At 38.0% G+C, this 18,943-nt stretch overlaps 1 long non-coding RNA gene across 3 annotated transcripts in view; it reads left to right on the forward strand.

Moving 5' to 3' along the window:
* Positions 1–10,512: 10,512 nt before the first annotated feature.
* LOC311529153 overlaps positions 10,513–18,943 on the forward strand; it is an 82,329-nt gene continuing 73,898 nt past the window's right edge. For 2 of the 3 annotated variants that reach the window (XR_014713781.1, XR_014713782.1), the window contains exons 1-2: positions 10,518–10,569; positions 13,621–13,757. This is a non-coding gene — a long non-coding RNA (uncharacterized lncRNA). Of the gene's footprint in view, positions 10,570–13,620; positions 13,758–18,943 lie in introns of all 3 variants that reach the window. The other variant, XR_014713780.1, reaches the window with a different exon arrangement.

An 18,943-nucleotide genomic window follows, 5' to 3' on the forward strand; every position in this document is an offset into this window, starting at 1 on the left:
CGTATTATATCATGATAGTCAACCATCACTAAGACCGCATATCACAATTGTTATGCTTAAGTTACTTGATAGGGTGAAAGAGAGAATTTGATCCTAGCTCACATCTCTCTGATCACCAAAATTCTGTAAATGGAGCATCCCAGTTGCCTGAAATTTCTCCTAAAATAACAGATCATTCACAAACCTTTCCATTTATACAGTTTATACAGAAAGTCCTATTTAAAAACAAAGCCCACCAGCCTTCTCTTCAGGCCTTAATTTCATGGAATGTGACCTTTAGTGCAGGTGTAGCCACACAGGGACTACAAAAATGATTTTACAAAGCCGTGCTTTCACATCCGTGTATAATATTGCTCTCCTATGGAAAACAACTGACATTTTGCAACAGTAACCAACCTTGAACTTACCTCTCCAACATCAAACCCCAGGAAGTCTAGCACCATGCAATCTTACATGAGTTCTCTTAACTGCTGAAGCAATCTCTATTATAACTCTTCAAAGCGATCATACACCTTGCTACAGTATGCATCTTTGCATTATGATTCTTCCATTACGCTCCAGCTAGGGACTAACTGAAATCACACTCTTTCCAGCCCCAAAGAGTACTTGTAGAAGAGGCACTATGTTCAAAAGAGATCAAAATACTAGTTTATTAATTGACTTATTTTGTGGAGTTGTCAGGAATTGAATGTCTTTCTTGAGTCTCCCCAAGTCTGATGTTATCACCACAGCACAGTTTTTAGGTCACCAAAACAGGCTTACCATAAAGTGTAATTTCCGCTGGTGATGTGCAGTCCCAGAAGTGCCATCCTTCATCAAGATTGTTCCCTCTAATAACTCCATGACAACAGTCATTCTCCTCCTTAACCTGTTTTTTTCTTACAAGTGAAAACTCTGCTATTCTTCTGTGCCTTAAGCATACTTGGAACTACAGCTCTCCTGCATAATAAGCATGCCTTCCATTGCCAAGGCTCTAAAAACATTTGGGCACAGGTGTTGGTTCCTTGTCAGCCTCCAGGGCCAATAAATGGAATCTCTGCAATGTAAAATAAGACAATACATCCACAATGTCATTATGTTTTCCCAGGACATGCTAAGCTCTAAAATAAATGCATTTTCAAGCCTTGTAACACCCCTGTATTCATAAAGTTCATTACTGTTTTTTAATTTTACTTGCTGCTTATTTACTGTCTCTTCTCCGGCTTTGCTGCAGTAGTGAAATGGTTGTTAATTGATACCCCAAAATGGAAGGGCCAAAAAGGCAAACAATGGTCTCTAACTAGCCCCACCATGAGGCTCGCTGCTGTCAAAAAGGTTAGAAGAACTACTTCCAAATTCCTGTATCCTCTTTAATCTCGCTTGTCCATCTTTTAAAGTGGCTTTTTGACAGTGGAAGTGGCCAACTCTATCCTATAACAAAAGACTTTCGGCAGAAGATATGACCTTACAAGCAAGGTTATGATGTCCCCCTAATTTCTGCAGCTGCCCTAGCAGTACTTTCATAGACACAAAGCCCTTCTGAGGGTGAAACTTTCCCCTTATGCCAGAATTCCATAACCCAAGAAACAACAAGATTGTCAATGGACTCTCATATTCTTCTGCAGAGCAGACCCACTCCACTCTGCAGCATTTTTGTAATTTCTAATAACGCTTCCCCAGAGACCATAATATGCCGGTGCCCACATGTGGCACAATAGCTTGATTCAGATTTGTTATCTTTAATGAATCATTGCTACTAATATTGAAGAATCTATGTTGTCCCTTGAAAACCCTGCTGAATGTCCCACAAGCTGCTTGCCTACTGCAATGCAACCTGTATCTGTCTTCATTGATACTGCTGCTAGCCTACATCTGTCAGACGACACAGATACTAGCTTGCTGCTATCTCAGACCTCTTAAATAAACCCTGTTTCCCCACAGAAGTCCATGTGGGTTTAACTCTCTGAAATTAAAGGGGCATTCTGCTTTAAAGCCTCCTAATGATCTAGGTGAAACTACTATTTAGTATCAGGGTTTCTGGACGTATATTATAAATAAATGTTCCTAATATCGGTATTCATTTTAGTTTAGTCCCACTCTTCTGTACAATATTAGGATAAAACAACAGACATTGTCAAGCTGTATTGCATGACAGTAGACATCAGATTAGAATGGTGACTTTGGGGACAAACATGATAAAGTATCAATACAATACACTAACATACAAATATTTCACATACGAATATAAACAAGATGTCTGGAAATTGACCACTTTAGCTTGGAAGACAAAGAATAAAAGTCCAGTGATGTTTTCATAGAGTATTTCGGAGCTACAAAAATAATACTCATCTTATTTGCAGTATCCTATTGTTTATTCTCACTTTTTCATGAATAACACTGTTTGCCTATATAGTTTATCTTCAGGAGTTTTGTGTTTTTATTAATAAATAATTGTGTTTCTCTCTTGTACGGCACTGACATGTATATAATCTATCCGAAGGCTGAAAAAAGCTTTTACAAATTATGTCTCACAATATCCTTTGTGAAGCGGATCCTATTTTACAGAAAATGAAGAAACTGAGGCACAGAGATGTTAAATGTGACTTGCCCAAAGTCAGAGTGAGGTTAGTGGTAGAGCTAGGAAGAGAATCCAGATCTACTCATTCCTAGTTCTGTGCTCTTCTCCTAGTAGATTATGTTGGAAATATGTGTATAACAATGATCACAATTATGAAATAAAATTATGAGGTAAAACATGCAGATATATATACCAAGAAGGGAGTTTCAAGTAGCTTCTTCAAATGTTTATATTTTAAGATCACTAAAACATAATGAAATAGGAAATTCAATATAATGGACAATAATCAAAAAGTGACAGTACTGGACATGCCTTAACTCTGAACTGCTGGGGCCACATCTAGGGGTGAGAGGACTATTCTCTCTCCATAAATCATTCCTTCCTGCCATTTTTGCAGACTTAGTCAATGAGAATACTTATTATTACTTAATGTGACAATGATTTGTATGGTGTGGACACTGGTCACTAAACAACTGAGCTGGGGAAACAAATTCATTGGACAGAGACCACCATGAGTCAAGTTAATACTGCCTTTCACCCATATCTTGTCTGTTTTGAGTGTAAGCTCTTTAGGGCAGGGACACCTCTACTGTGAGTTGTACCTACCTGAATGGGGCCCCAATTTCACTTGAGGCATGTCTGCACTCTTGTATAATAAATAATAATAGTGTACAGAAAGTCACATTATACACTACTGTGGAATTAACACTTGTATGAGATCTTAATTTATACACTCACCCAACAATTAAACAGAGAATATATGATGCCCTTTTACATGAAACAAAAGAAAAAGTGAGCATTGAAATGTATATGCTATTGCACTACATTAAGCTTAAAGGACCAGATTCTCCAGTGTGGTGTGGCAACATTAAACCATACTGCCATACTGATGGAATCTGTCCCTAAAGCTATCTATAACTGTCGGTTTAAGGATCATCCCAATGTCAGGGTGATATGTTAGTTGTACAGAGCCAGAAGAGGGGCTCCCACTCCCTGCTGCTGGCATGGAAAATTGGACAAGCCTCAAGCAGTGTCAGGTTGGGTCACACCGATCCCCGGCTGGAACGTTAGTTCCCTGAGGCTGTTTGCAGCAGGCACAGGTTCATTGTTGTGAACGAAAAAACCCCAAAGTCATTAAACAGACCCTCCCCAAAATGATAGGTCCAAATTTTATTAGATTTTTTTTTTTTAAATCTAATAATACTTTTGAGGTCTTCTGAATTTTCAACTCTCCCTACCAACTTTCAAAGTGCATGTGACAATTACTGGCTTGCCAACTGCCACATATGTATAGAGGATGAAGTAATGTTGACCCACCTGCTGGAGCTTGCACTAGAGGACCCAATCAAGATTGGGGCCCACTGCATAGAGGGCTTGTCTTCACTGCAAAATTAACTCAATTTATAACTCAAGTTTGCCCCTAATTTGAGTCCAGTCCATACAGAAAAACCCTTAATTCAATAGTGGTGGTGCTTTTAACTCAAGTTGGTTAGCTTCTCAAGGAGTATAGCTACAGTTAACACAACTCGTTAGCCACAACCCCAATCAGTCTCCTGCTAATCCAATCACTCTGTGCAGCTCCAGTGTTATTTTGCAATGTGGCCACTCTCACAGTAAAAGAAAACCCCATGCCCCGAAGAGCATACCTTTTATTGCAAAGCAAGGTAGTGAGTTGTGACGTGGGAGAAGGAACTGGCACTCATCTCCTCTCATCAGACGGAAACAATTTTTAATCCCAGCTAAAGCAGGCAGGCTTCCAACTGGTGACCTACAGGTGAAAGGTTCTGCAGCTTATTAGCAATGCTGTGAGTCCCCCACAAGCAGAATGAAGTTTGCTTTCTGGAAAGCTAAGTTTATTAAACCAAGTTCTGACCTTTGAAAGTTTAGACAGACAGGGCCTTCCACTCAGTCAGCCACATCCTAAATTTAGAAGGACCCCTCCTATTAACCGAATACAAATAAAAAGGCAAAAGTTAAATGAATATTAGCACAAGATCCACATTTACTTCTAACTACATTTGCACATCATTCCAACAATTAGTCCAGTGTCCTCACACTAACTTTTATACTTATACACAGTATATAAGTATAAGGCAGCTGCCAAGTTTTGTGCCACTCCATGTAACATTTTATTCAAATTATTTAATGAGATAGTTTGCATATTACCCTAAATTCATACTTATGGCCACCATGCCCTGCCTCAAGCAGTGTCAGGGTTGGGATACAGCACTTGTTGTACAAAACGTGGGTGCTGTGATGGGGGGTGCTCAAGCATGACATGGGGCATAACTCAGTGAGGGCATAACTTCACTAAGTGTGAAGCTGGTGGGTAGCTGGGTGGGGATAGGTGTTTGGTGGGGCTTCTGGAGTATAGAACATCCTGGGGAGCAGGGAGCTCCTGGAGGTAGATGAAGCTGGGGTTCCTGTGGGGCAGGGAACTTCTGGGGGAGGAGGTACTGGGAACTTCTGGGGGACAGGTAGGTGTTGACACCCTGGGGTACAAGTACAAGGGACTGTATCCATTCAGGCACCAGTGACCAAAAGAGAGCAATCATTCATGCATTGGGCTGACATGGTACACTTCACCTTGGGCCCATCTGCCTTCTCTCAGGCAAAGTGGATGAGAATATTGAAAATCAGAGCAGTCCTCAGGCTGCCTTAATACAGTGCGAGGGAATATGCTCTGCACAGAGGATGTGCTAGGATCAACAGAGAACACACACATCCTCACCTGCACTACATACAGATAAGCTGCCCCCAGTAGACAGCCAAAGACTGCTATTCAGAATAGAAAAAAACATACAAGTAAAAATGTCACCCGCAAAATTATGCAGTAAAACAAATGCAATCAATTAATAACAACCAAAGAAAGATATATGGTTACCCATTTCTTTTACTATAAAAACAACTAATTTAGCAAATAACCAAAATCAATGAAATATCATGTATTCCCCAGCCACCACTAGCTTTCTTCTATCCCGCAGTCTGGATCTTTTCATTCTGTCTTGTAATACATAAATGACAACAGGAAGGACAGGAATGATGGTCATACCTCCCTTCTTTCCCCCTCCCTCAGCAGGGAGACCAATGGAGAGATTGCTAAGGATAAGTGCATACAAATCACATCTACTCTCCCTGCCTCAGGGAATTTTCAATCTGAATCTCATGAACTTATACTGAATATTTTCTGTAAACGGAACACATGATGGACTGTCGATACAGCATTTATCCCAAAACAGATGAAAAGGGCTTTGCCACTTAGCAATCACTGAGCTGTTTTCACACATTCAAGATAACTGTTGTATCTCACAATAGTGTGTATTGTATTATGGAAAGAATAATTGACAGTTTAGGTCTGATATAATTTTTATCTTCATGAATGAGGAGGTTACCTCATGAAAAGCACAATTGTGATTTCTCCTCTCTAGCAAAGGCATACCAGACCCACAAGATCATGAGTTTTAGATAGACACACACACTTCTTGATACATCTGTGTGTAGAAATGTGACTGGTTAATACATCATGTTAATGCAACCTAACAGACATTTTTGGTATTATAAGTTAGAATGGTTGTCATTAAAATGTATCATTTACCCACAGTTACCACACAATGCAATCTGAGGTATCCCAGTTATTTCCTTATCTTCAGTAAATAGTAAATAGTAAATGAGGATAAATGTTGACTTTTTATTGACAATCCCTGTTTCACAAAACTTATCATGACAGTAATTTCTATCAATTCCAGGTAAATGGAGACCAGCAGGGTTTATAACATTTGAAAAAACTATCCCTTGAAGTTGAAGTTAGTTATGATTAAGGTAACTTGATAAAAAAGAAAATCCAGAAAGGGAATAAAGCTATTCCAAAAATAAAATAAATAGTATTAATAGTAAAACACATTTTTGTTTGTTTTGCAAAAAAAATTACAAAATGTGACTTTTGCTGTATATTTTCATGATAAAGAAAGCAAATTTTAGCAATGTCTTGTTTCTAAATACTAATGTTGCATTAATTTTTCTTTTGTTTTTAATTGTAGCTTCAAGAAAACAAATCCTTTAAAATTAGCTGATAAGGAAAGCAATCTTATGAGAATATCTCATCCCTTTAGAAAATGGTGCAATGTTGTAAAGCCTTCCTCGAAGAATACTGAGTACTGTGCCTTTTACATGAACAAGATCTGCTATATGTACTGATTGTTCACAGGGCTTAATCCTGCTCCTTTTAAAGTTAACGGGAATTTATTCATCAACTTCAATGAGAGGAGGACCAGGCCCTTTAATAAAACCTTTCTAAAAATTAAAGAAAATAATAAACTTTGAAAGTGTGTATGGAACAGTGCTTTGCAGCAAGGTTAATGTTGCTAAGAAATCTCCACTGTAATTCTGGTATATTGACAAAGTCACATACCATACCACTAACAGAAGCCAAATAGTGAGGAGCAGAGTATGCCAGGCTTTTTAATACCACATTTTCAGTTATTACTATAAAATTGTAATTAGGTAGTAAATTACAGTGTTAATATTCACGCTGAACAAATAAGTATTTGTCCTAGTAGAAATGTGCATTATTATGGTAGCATGGGGACCTATTCACCAAGCAAGGCATAGGCTTCCTTCCTAAAAGTTACTCTCTCATTTTGTGGAGTTTCTTCTTATAAACTTTACTTGCGTGAAAAGTAAGCACTTTGCATGTGCTGTTTACTGAAGCCATCTTCACTCCCACAGAAATCTATACTTGCCATGTGGGACATGCCAAAACAGGCATTTCCCCTGCCTCCCTCTTCCCCAGGCATCACTATCTAAAGTATGTAAAGAAATGAAAGGGAATCATTTCCCAAAATAAGGGGGAAAGATTGTGTAAATTATACTATAAAAACAGACATTCTGTTCACTTTAGGGTTTCTTTCTCCTTTGAAAAGAAGAATTTACTGCACAATGGCAATTCATAATGTATATAATATGCAAAAAATACACTCAAGCCTGTATATTATATTTGGAATCTCAGCAACAGATAGAGTTAAGATTGTTGAAGTATTTCTCACTATAATCCCTGGTTTTCAGTCATTCATAACTTTCTAACAGTTCCTTCTATGGGGACAAAATTTTTCAAGTCTAATTGCTGTTACCAGGAGAAATGTTCTGGCTAATGTTTAGCCATTTTTAAGTATAAGGGAAGATAAAAAAAATACTCTTTTACTCATTGTACAAAATAGCTTGCAATGTATTTTGCATATCTGTAGCTACAATGGTTGAAATATTTGTTGAAATTTGGCAAAGACTTTACAGAAAAAAGCTTTAAGAGTTTCACTGAAAACATGATGGGATTTGGCCCAGTTATGAATCTTTGGAAATCGTATTTCATGCCTGCATAATACATTTTAATTGTGATTCACCAGTGTTCAGCAGGAAGATAGTCTGCACTATACGTAAACTTAGCTCTGACTCAGTCACCTCAAACATGCCTCATTCATTGCATATCATATCATATATGTATTGACTAAAGAAAAGGCTCCTGCATGGTACTGTAAAGCTGCCACTTTCTAACGTTAGGATGCTCCCATTTCTAGCACTGCAGGGATGGCAAATAACAAACAGTCATAACATGAATGTATAGAAAACCTGTCCTTTTGAGCAGGACTGACACTTCTCTATCATGGGCCTCAGGCCAGAGTACTTCTACATTTGGGGGAAATAGGAAGAAACATTTGTGGGGAGATTAACTACAATATTTTTAAAATCAATTGAAGCTGCTTAAAGATTTGAATAATTAGAATAAGTCTCAGGGAAGATGGATTAGTGGGCAGAGACCAGGTAAAGCTGCCCAAGATGCGTAAGTTCATTTATCATATAGCTTTGCAATTTATCACACGCAGCTCTAATTTTTTTTATAGCTGTCAATTATGTGGAGGTGATAGTCATGTAAAAATTAATTTATCCCATATCTGTTCAATTTAATACTTACTTGTGATCATATCTACACCTCTCAATTTGCCAAATACGGGGCACAACATGTGACAAAAAAAACTCAAATGAGGAACAATTAAAAACCATTCAGGCAGAACACTTAAATATATATATGGGAGTCTTTTAACTAGTGCAAACAACTCTTTTTTATAACCTCATTTCACAATCTTTTAATTCTGATGTACATAATTTTCAACGATAAAAGTGAAGAGGCGCACAGGTAATTGTAGGAGTAAAATGAGTGGTGTCCATCAAAATGAGGTACATTGGAGTGGTGTGATCACATTAGCAGCACCTACTAATCAGTCTCCCTGATCTTCAATACATTTCAACCCCTTTTTATTTTATTTATTTTAAATCAGCCTGCCAGATAAATGGTTTCTTTTCTTCCCCTCTGAGCCACCCCCACCATGCAAACCACTGACCGAGACCAAATAAGAGTGAGATTCAGTCCCTTGCCAGTAACAATATCACAACTTTAAACATGACATTTTGAATACACTCATTATAATATTAGTTTGGTAAGGAAAGTGTCTCATCTGCAAAGCCATTCTCTTTTTTTATTTTTTAACATGGTAACACTATGCAATGAGTGGTACTAATTGCACTGTAACAACCACAGTATGTGACTAAGACTACTATATCACCAACTGAAAAAAAATCATGTATGTTAAGTGTTTAACCAGTTTGGATAAGATCCATTATTTTCATTAATGGATTTCATTTTTATTTTATTGGGGTTTTTTTTTACTATAAGATTAAAAGCACATTTTTATTGTGTTTCCTAATGCAATCTTGTGTGATATGTTCAAAATGAATGGAATAGTTATTGTTTTAATTATTTTTTTCATTTTGTTTTTTATCTTGTTTCTGTTTCTATTATTTACTACTTTTAAGTTTATTATCATGCCATTTATCGTATACTATATAAGTATGAAAGCCTATGCTGTACATATGTATACAGTCATATTTTAGTTTACATCGGTATGCACATATATATATATATGCACACACACACACAAACATATCTGTATCTTTAAAATATATTATGCCATTTTTCTTTCTGGTGTTAGAAATAGATGTAACAGGCCTGAATAATAAATAAATACCGCATTATTACTTAAGCTTTATGTGCATTTACATAATGTATATAATCTCTTTCACTACCCAGTTGCACACTGAAATTAAACTCACATTCTAAAGTAAGATAAAAAGTTTAGCTACTTCTAATATGTCATTCACTTAAAAAATATATTAAAACCGCTATTTAAATATTTGGATTATGTAAATTCCAGTAGACATTAGTGTAGAGTATCAAACATAAACAGATATGAAGGTCATTTTTTGTAGGGGAATGTAACTTGTACAGTTAGAGATGGAAAATCAAGTGGTCCCAGACTGTAATGTGAAATCCTGGTGTCACTGAAGTCAGTGAGAGTATTGGGGCAGGATTTCAGCATTGCATGTTAACACAGTGAATATTAAACTAATGCTGCACTTGACTATAGTTGGTCACATATTTGTTTATGTAATTGTAAAACATGCTTCATACTTTCTTACCTCTATTTCCAAAATGACTGCTTTTGGACTGTATAAAAATACAATCCCTCTACATGGGGTTCAACTGCAACTTCTGTTTGCCTATATTCAGTTACAAGACAAAGCTTTCAGAGAGACAATACTGGAAATTTGTGGTTGGAACAGCTCAATTCTTCAAAATCAGGCTTCAGTACAGAAGGTAGAAAAGACACAATTGCTCACAAATGGTGGAGAAGTGCCAATTTATGCCAGCTGAGGATCTGGGACAAACTGCTTAGAGTAATTTTCTGGTGTCTTAAAATTATCTTTTTATTTACCACTGACCACACCTACCTGAAAATAATATTGGATATTACATAAGGTAAAAAACTGAGCAAAGTTAACTATTAGTCACAGCAATATGAATGCCCTGTGTTGTTAAAGATTAACAAAATATTCAATACTATTCTGAGGGCTCCTGTAAAACCACAAAAGGGAGAGCTACACAGAGGGAGAGAGAAGAGAAAGAGGTAAGAATTAAATATACTAATATCAACATGCTTACTTATAATGTGATATAAGTAATATAATCTTATAACAGATGGAAAACAATGGAGTAACAGTTTATCAGATGGTCTCACACAAATATTTCCCTGTGTCTATTGCTTGAGTCACAGGTTAGAGTAAACTAGACCTGTCACAAATTACCACTTAATCTTTACCAATAGCATGTCAGAGAGAACCGCAAGCAATGTTAGACCAGTATATTTATATCGCTGACAACTTTGATGACCATGATAAACACATTATTGCATCTCCATGTGAAGTTGGGTATTTTATCCACACTGTTACCATTTCAGTGTCACCAAATAACTTGTTTAGACCTCCAATATCTCAGCTATTAAGACATTTGAACTGTGGCCCTGTTTAGCACCTCTCGCTAAGGACAGACCGTTAGTTCTCATGCCCATGGGCAGCACTCTCATCACAGCATGGGCCATCTCCTCATATGGAAGCCAGGCTAAAAATTAAGCCAGGTGCAGAGAAGAGCTACTAGGGTGATCAGGGGAATGGAAAGCCTATCTTACAAGAGGCACATAGAAGAGTTTGGTTGGTTTAGCCTCGCAAAAAGAAGGCTGAGAGGGGATAATTTTTGTTGTTGAGTTTAGTGTGTAGGTTTGGGTGATGCTGGTGATCAGCGATATACAGGAGGTCAGACTACATGTTCTGGTGGTTCCTTCTGGTCTTTACCTCTATGACTAAGTGTAGCCCAGTTAAGACTATTGCTTGTCATAAATTATCATTCAGAATTTCTTTACTAAACTTGGTTATGAGACAGTGATTCTAGTTTCAAGGGCAAAGGATACAGAGGACATTATTCCAAATTTACCAGCTAGCTTCACAAAATGTGAATAATCATTTATTTTTAACTCACGATAGCAGCCTTATAACACATCTCCATGTCTCAGCAATCTTATCAAAATGTATTGTGTGTTTGATAGACAGAATGATCACAGACAGCTGCTAGTGCCAGTGAATCCTGGAGGTTGCAGACAATTCCATGTTTAGCAGATTACTGGTTGGAAAGAATCCACAGTGTAATTTACTCATTTATTAGGGAGCTCAGGGTCTCTCTGGGCATGGAGATCATATGCCAGGTGGTGCTTCATGGAGATATTCTTTCAGCCAATGAAACAGGAGCTTGAGAGTTACAAAGGTAGCAATGCATGAAGGGTGAGTTTTTCAAAAGCACTCAGTTGGCCTAACTCTTTGCTCACTGAGGTCAATGGGAGTTTTACAGTTGAATTCAGTGGATGCAGAATTAGGACAATGCTGGGCACATTTGAAAATACCACCCCAAAAGCACCTACTGTACTTGGCAGCTCTGACACAGATGACAAAGTATATGACAAAGATAATATCTTGGCCACCAGGCTCATGTCTGGCTGCCATAAATCCACATTCCCCCTGCATCTTGGAGGCAGGAAATGGTGACAAGCTCTGAACCTATTAAAAGAATAGGAGGGAGGTTAGAAGGGGTTGTTGAGGGAGAGGAGGACTTTGCCCATCAGTGTATTGACCTCATGGTAATAAGTACTATAGAAAATTATGTATATAGAAAAGTGCTATAGAAAAGGTTGCTGCTGCTAATGACGCTGCTACAATCTGTTTACCCCTAATTCTAGGGGTATAATATAAAACGCATGTTGACTGTGCCTACTGTCAAATCACATGTAGACAAAGCTCTCTGTGGATTAGCCCACTGGAGATAATTTTTAGACCTCCTTGGCAACTGTTTTTCCACTATAGCCATAATTATGTAGCTAAAGAGTCAATACAGATCTAGTTATAGCTCTATCCACAAAAATTCTGCTATCCTGAAGGGTGGATTCCATTTAACAACTCTACGTTCCTTTAACAAAAGATGCACCCATCATGCCAAAAAAAAATGATTTTTGCCTGGGCAGGGGAAACTATACATCTATAAAATATTCCTTTTTCTCTTTCTATCTATCCCCTTCATCACAGCTTCCAAGCCATGCCAGGGAAGGGGCTTCCTTACATTGTGCAGGACTTAGGCGCTCAAGAAGACAAGTGACTTCCCTTCCGGCATAGCTCCTAAGCTGCACATATGAGTCCCAGATGGCAGTCTTTTCTGCCTCTCTTTCTCTGAGAGAAGGTCCAGTGGAATAGGGTGCTGTCAAGGTTCCTCCCTCTCTCTGAACTCTAGGGTACAGATGTGGGGACCTGCATGAAAACCTCCTAAGCTTACTTTTACCAGCTTAGGTTAAAACTTCCCCAAGGTACAAATTAATTTTATCCTTTATCCTTGGAATAACCACTGCCACCACCAAACTCTAATTGGGTTTACTGGGAAACGTAGTTTGGACACGTCTTTCCCCCCAAAATCCTCCCAACCCTTGCACCCCACTTCCTGGGAAAGGTTTGGTAAAAATCCTCACCAATTTGCATAGGTGACCACAGACCCAAACCCTTGGATCTGAGAACAATGAAAAAGCATTCAGTTTTCTTACAAGAAGACTTTTAATAGAAATAGAAGTAAATAGGAGTAAAGGAATCACCCCTGTAAAATCAGGATGGTAGGTACCTTACAGGGTAATTAGATTCAAAACATAGAGAATCCCTCTAGGCAAAACCTTAAGTTACAAAAAAGACACACAGACAGAAATAGTCATTCTATTCAGCACAATTCTTTCCTCAGCCATTTAAAGAAATCATAATCTAACGCATACCTAGCTAGATTACTTACTAAAAGTTCTAAGACTCCATTCCTGTTCTATCCCCAGCAAAGCAGCATACCAACAGACACAGACCCTTTCTTTCTCTCCCTCCTCCCAGCTTTTGAAAGTATCTTGTCTCCTCATTGGTCATTTTGGTCAGGTGCCAGCGAGGTTACCTTGAGCTTCTTAACCCTTTACAGGTGAGAGGATTTTTCCTCTGGCCAGGAGGGATTTTAAAGGGGTTTACCCTTCCCTTTATGTTTATGACAAGTGCTCTTATTCTTGCAGCTGTCCTGAGCTATGAAGGATAACCCTCTTAATGTCTCTACTCTTTGTTAGGTCAACACTCTTGGACCATGTGCAGAAAACCCATTTAACTGTCCCGGGAAAGCACATATATAGAAAAGAAAAATACCCAATTTTATGTATTTATACAGCACAAACAAGATTTTGGAGGCATCTTAACAAGAGCACAGGTAAATGGCAAACATCTGGATTTTTTTCCTGGGCCAAATCTCTAAATAAACAGAGGGAATCGGAGCCACTGGATAGGTTTGTAAGGAAGTCAGGTAAAGTTTCAGTTATTTTCTCTTTTCAGACAAGAGAGAGATAAAGTCAGACACAAAGTGTTGTGGATGGCAAATTGGATGCACACACTTTGTAAGAAGTTGACCTGAAACCATTTTAGCTAAAAATTTCCACAACAATTCAGTCTGAAGCAGATACCCAAGATGGGAAATTTCAGTCCGAAGAGTTAAGCAAAGTTATAAGCAACTGAAAGTGTCATGCAACCTTAAATGTAGGTGGTACTACTAATTTCACCTATTACTACATGCAAAAGAAAAAATCTATGTTAAAAGAATATTTAGGTTGCAAAAGATAAGCAATCAAAAATTAGGAAATCCCAGAATTAAGGTTGCCAGCATAACCTTAATTCAGTCCCATTATGCATATGTGTTATGATATAGTCTTTAATTACATGACCACATATTATTTTTCTATATTGAAGTACTTCCTCAAGGGGTTATTTTATACAAGTTTGCTGTATATACTGTACACATACTGTAACTTCATGTACTACATATTTAATAGCAATTCTCATCTTCTAAGACATACCCATGGCTCAGTTGTTCATTAAGCAATTTTTAAAGAGTTTTATGACCCCAGGAACAATAATTTTTTGTGGAAACAGACTGAATTGTGTGCTGTGATAATTACACTAAACTAATTGTAGGTAAAATTAGCAAAGGGTTGGAGCAATTTGGTTTCACAGGAAAATATATGCCTTGCTTACACCTTAAAGTATCTCTAGCAAATTAATCAAGTAAATCTGAATCTCCTTAAAATCAACATATATAATTTACTGTACATTTATTGTGAAACAGGAACTTTTCACATTGCTTTGAAAAATGGAAACTAACTAAATGTTTTCTTATCATCATTTTGGTATAAATTACCAATTAACCTAACCCCAGAGAATCAAGCAACATGAGTCTTTTCCACCTCACTGTTACATTAAAATGGTATTCAAATAGAGCAAATAGAGAGAAACACTGATTTGAGTAAGCACCTTATTTTTTATTTCTTTTCCAGATTCTGGTTGATCTTTGTACCCTAGGTGAAATGAATTTGTTCCAATCCAGCACCTACTGGAGGGTGTTTACGTAACAAAAACTACTGTAACCCATTAATGCCATTGGTGGCAGTATTGGGGACTGATAGTTATGGAGAATGAACTGCCCCTTGCTGCCTAGAGGTGGTTCTTCTAGAGCTTAGCAAAGTTTTTAAGAAGAAAGAATGGGGAATCTTGCACTAATGTGCCTATCCTGAATTTGCTCTGTTGATAAGAGACTTCAGTTTCCAGTAGTCAAGGTGATATTTTCCATGATCACTGCACACTCAGAAATAAGAGATCAAATTCAGGCCAGTGGGAATAGGTTGTGTGAGCAAATTGTACCCCATGTATCCTTGGGAGAAGATGACTCGAAGGAGGCATTCACGCCAGGGAGAGGGTAGGCAGCAATATTTTAAATATTTAAATACTTACTCCAAACTTTTCACAAGTAGTCATTCCTACATGTGATTAAAGACTGTATCATAATGTACATGCAATGGGGGCTAAATTAAGGTTTCATGGACAATGTTCGTTTTGGCAATTCCAGACTCAAGCGAACTTGACTGCAAAATTTTAATCCTTTTTAAAAAGGTAAATATTCAAAAAGCCATATAAACAATGTACATGAAAAAGAGCTGGAACTTGATATCTTATTTTCATGTTACCATAAACAACCCAACAATTACCCTTTGAAGACATACAATGTAACTTACTTTGGTACAAACCCAAAAGAGACCAGCAGGACCTTTTCCAAACCCTGTCTGCTTTCATTACAGTTCCCTCCGGGGACCCTTTTTTGTAACAATGTGATGGGAGTCTGAGGTAAATCAATTATCGAAGGCAACTGTTGCCATGACAACCTGGGCAATAGTGACTCTCTCCAAGTGTGCATGTGCACTGGAGGGAGGGAGTGATGGGTTGCTGGTTATCTCTGATGTCACAATCTTAGTGCTCAGGCAGTAGCAGGGGACAACAAATGTGCACGATGTGAGGAGAAAAAAATCCGGCTTTTCCAGTGTTCCATTTTCCCCACATTTCCTTAAAAAACAAACAAACAAAAAACCCCACAACACAACACAACCATAACAACACATTGCAGATTACTCCATGCACAGATTAATTCCTGGATGAAATTTGGTTCAAATTCCTCATGGTATGTTTACAAAAAAAGGGGGGGGTTCAGAAAAAAGGTGGGGATGCTGAGGTACAGACACTCTTGTAAAACAGAAAATCCTAATGCAGCCTTAACTACAGTTTTCTACGGTGAGGCCATAATGTGTGCCCAGTATTGCTAGTGTGTGTGCCATGTGGCTCTTTGTACATGTATTCAATGAATTGTGTGACTAACCTGGCCTTTTGTGTGCACAAACACCTTATTTGTGTGCGTAGTCATAGTAAGGGCAGAAAAAAAATTAGGCAGGACCCTTAATGGTATGCGAGACATTTCTGGAGGGTACATAGGAGAAATTCTGTAACAGTAGATTTTATGTATTAATTATTTTATTTATTGTATTTTCATATTAGGCTATTCAGATGAAGCTTTAATACTGTGGGAATTTGTTATATAAAATACAGTAGTTACTTTACTTCAAGATGTACTAATGAGAACACAGATATACAGAGCCCTCACCTCCAATCACAGGACAGTGCGGGTTCAGTTGCCCAGCAACTGACCTCAGAACTTAGGGTGTTTTTTCGGTTGTATATGTCGCAATGTAACTGTAGGTAACAGTGAAATATGGGCAGATGGCTAAAGACAGGTGGTATTAAGAAGAACACACAGTATCAGTAATGAGAAGGGTCGGGGTATGCGGGCAGCTGGTACATTTGGAAGGCAGTAAGCATTAAGACAAGTTTGGGAACCTCTGATGTATGGTTTCAGAGTAGCAGCCGTGTTAATCTGTATTCACAAAAAGAAAAGGAGGACTTGTGGCACCTTAGAGACTAACAGAGGTGTCCTTTCCTGGCTGGCTAGAAAAAAGGGTTGTTGCCCCTTTAAGGATTTTCCCTAACAACTGGGGACAGAGGTGGAGGAAGGAGGAAACTTTACCTGTATGGAGTGAGGAGGAGCAGAAAACAGCTGGACATGGTCAGGGGAAAAAATGTCCTTCCAGCTCACTGGAAGAAGTGGGGGGGGGGTATTAATAACCCATGCAGTCCTGGAGAGGCAGCCTTTGACCTCGATTGCACTGGCAGTACCCACCTACTCACACACCTATAGAATTGAAAAAAGGTCCCTCCATGATCCACTGTGGGCATTACACTAGTTGCCCTTTTTCTTCTGGAGCCTGGAAAGAATTTTTCCTTCATCGCCAAATTGGCTGAGGCAGGGTGGAGTTTTTTGTGTTTCCCACAACAGTATGGGACCCAGTGGGGTGGGACAGGAAGGTTAGGTTCTAACATCACAATTCAATAAGTAAAACTCATGGCAGATGTTCAATGCAGGTATGGAGGGGATACTGTCATCAGATAAATGGATTGGAAAAGGATGTAAAGGAAAGCATCTTTTAAGGAAACTGAGGAAGTGGGATTTCGGGTTCCTACGTTTGGTACAGCAGGGAATTGACCTCCCTCCTTTTCTAGCCCCCTTAACCCTCTCATGAGGCGAGGGTAGCAGGTCCCAGCCATGAGACCCTAGGACCAGGTTGGGGATTATGTACAAAGGATTTAAACAAAAGCATCCCTTCAGGGAGCTGAGAAGTGGGGGTTGAGACGCCTACATCTGGTTCAGCAAGGAGCCAAACTCCCCTCCTTTTCTAGCCCTCTTAAACCTATTATGAGCATAAGCAGGTGGAAAGGATAAAGGAAATGATGATGACCTATATTGTACAATTTATTGTTGGGTATTCCCACATATTTTAAGTAAATAAAGTTGCACCCGAATTAAACCACATCTGTTGCCTCCTGCCTTGCTTCCGGGGTGACTGGACAATAGGAGATTTACAAGGAACAAAGAGATGCACATACATAACTCAGGCACTTAAAGTTTAAAGAGAAAAGATGATGCCACAAAGACACACACCATTTATAAAATCTTTAAACATTGGCTTCAGCAAAGTAGTTACGAGAAATGCCCTAAGAGATACAAAATCTAGGAAAAATAGTACTGGCATCTAATTACACCAGTGCAGTTTGCTACTTTTATCTGTAATTGGACTGTATAGTCTTTCATTCTAATTTACTTTACATCTAAACTGTGATAATCAAGACAAGCAGAACAGAATGGCCTGTTACTGGCTATACCACTGACACCAGTTAATGCCTAATTATAACAACTAAATTAAAGATGTGACTGTAAAGAGGTTGAGTATCAGTCTGAAACATTTAATTCTGTGGAAAGAAGTAGAGATTTTAAATCCTAAGTAAAAAAAAATCAATACTATGGCTCATTATATTGGTATTGCTAAACAGATTAATGAAATTAAGTATTTTGTTTTCTAAAAAACATTTTATCATGATGTAAAGATGGTTTTTAATGAAGGACCACAACAGAGAAGGAAATTCACATTCTGAATCAATTTATAAACCAAACTAATCTGGACAAGACTGGATGGGGAATTTACTTTCTTATGAAATCTCTGCAGGTTGCATGATGCAGAATATGATGCAGATTTACTGCAGCATTCTGAAAAACCATGTAAATAGCATATAACGGAGGAGGAATCCAGGATTCCAGGAATTCTCTTTGGCGTAAATCTAATTTTTAATTAAAATCTTTTTGAAAACTCAAAATACATATTAATTTCCTTAGAAAGACAAATTAGCCACAGAGAATAATGTTAGCTACCAGAAAACATGGAAGGGAAGAAAAGGAGTTCAGGAATACTCAGAACTGTTGAACTGTAGCTAGTGTAAATTCTGAACACTCTATCTTAGAGAACATAATGTAAATTGGTCATCTGCGTGTTTAATTAATTACATAAGAATTCTCTAGAAGCTGAAGAAGAAATGCGGAAAATAAAAGTTATGATTGTTAGCACTTTTACTAAAAATATTCCGCTCTAGAGAACAGGTAGGTAGAGTCCATATAAATGACAAGAAATTATT

This window comes from Lepidochelys olivacea (genome assembly GCF_965140295.1).
Source record: "Lepidochelys olivacea isolate rLepOli2 genome assembly, chromosome: 12".
Classification (NCBI taxonomy): domain Eukaryota; kingdom Metazoa; phylum Chordata; order Testudines; family Cheloniidae; genus Lepidochelys; species Lepidochelys olivacea.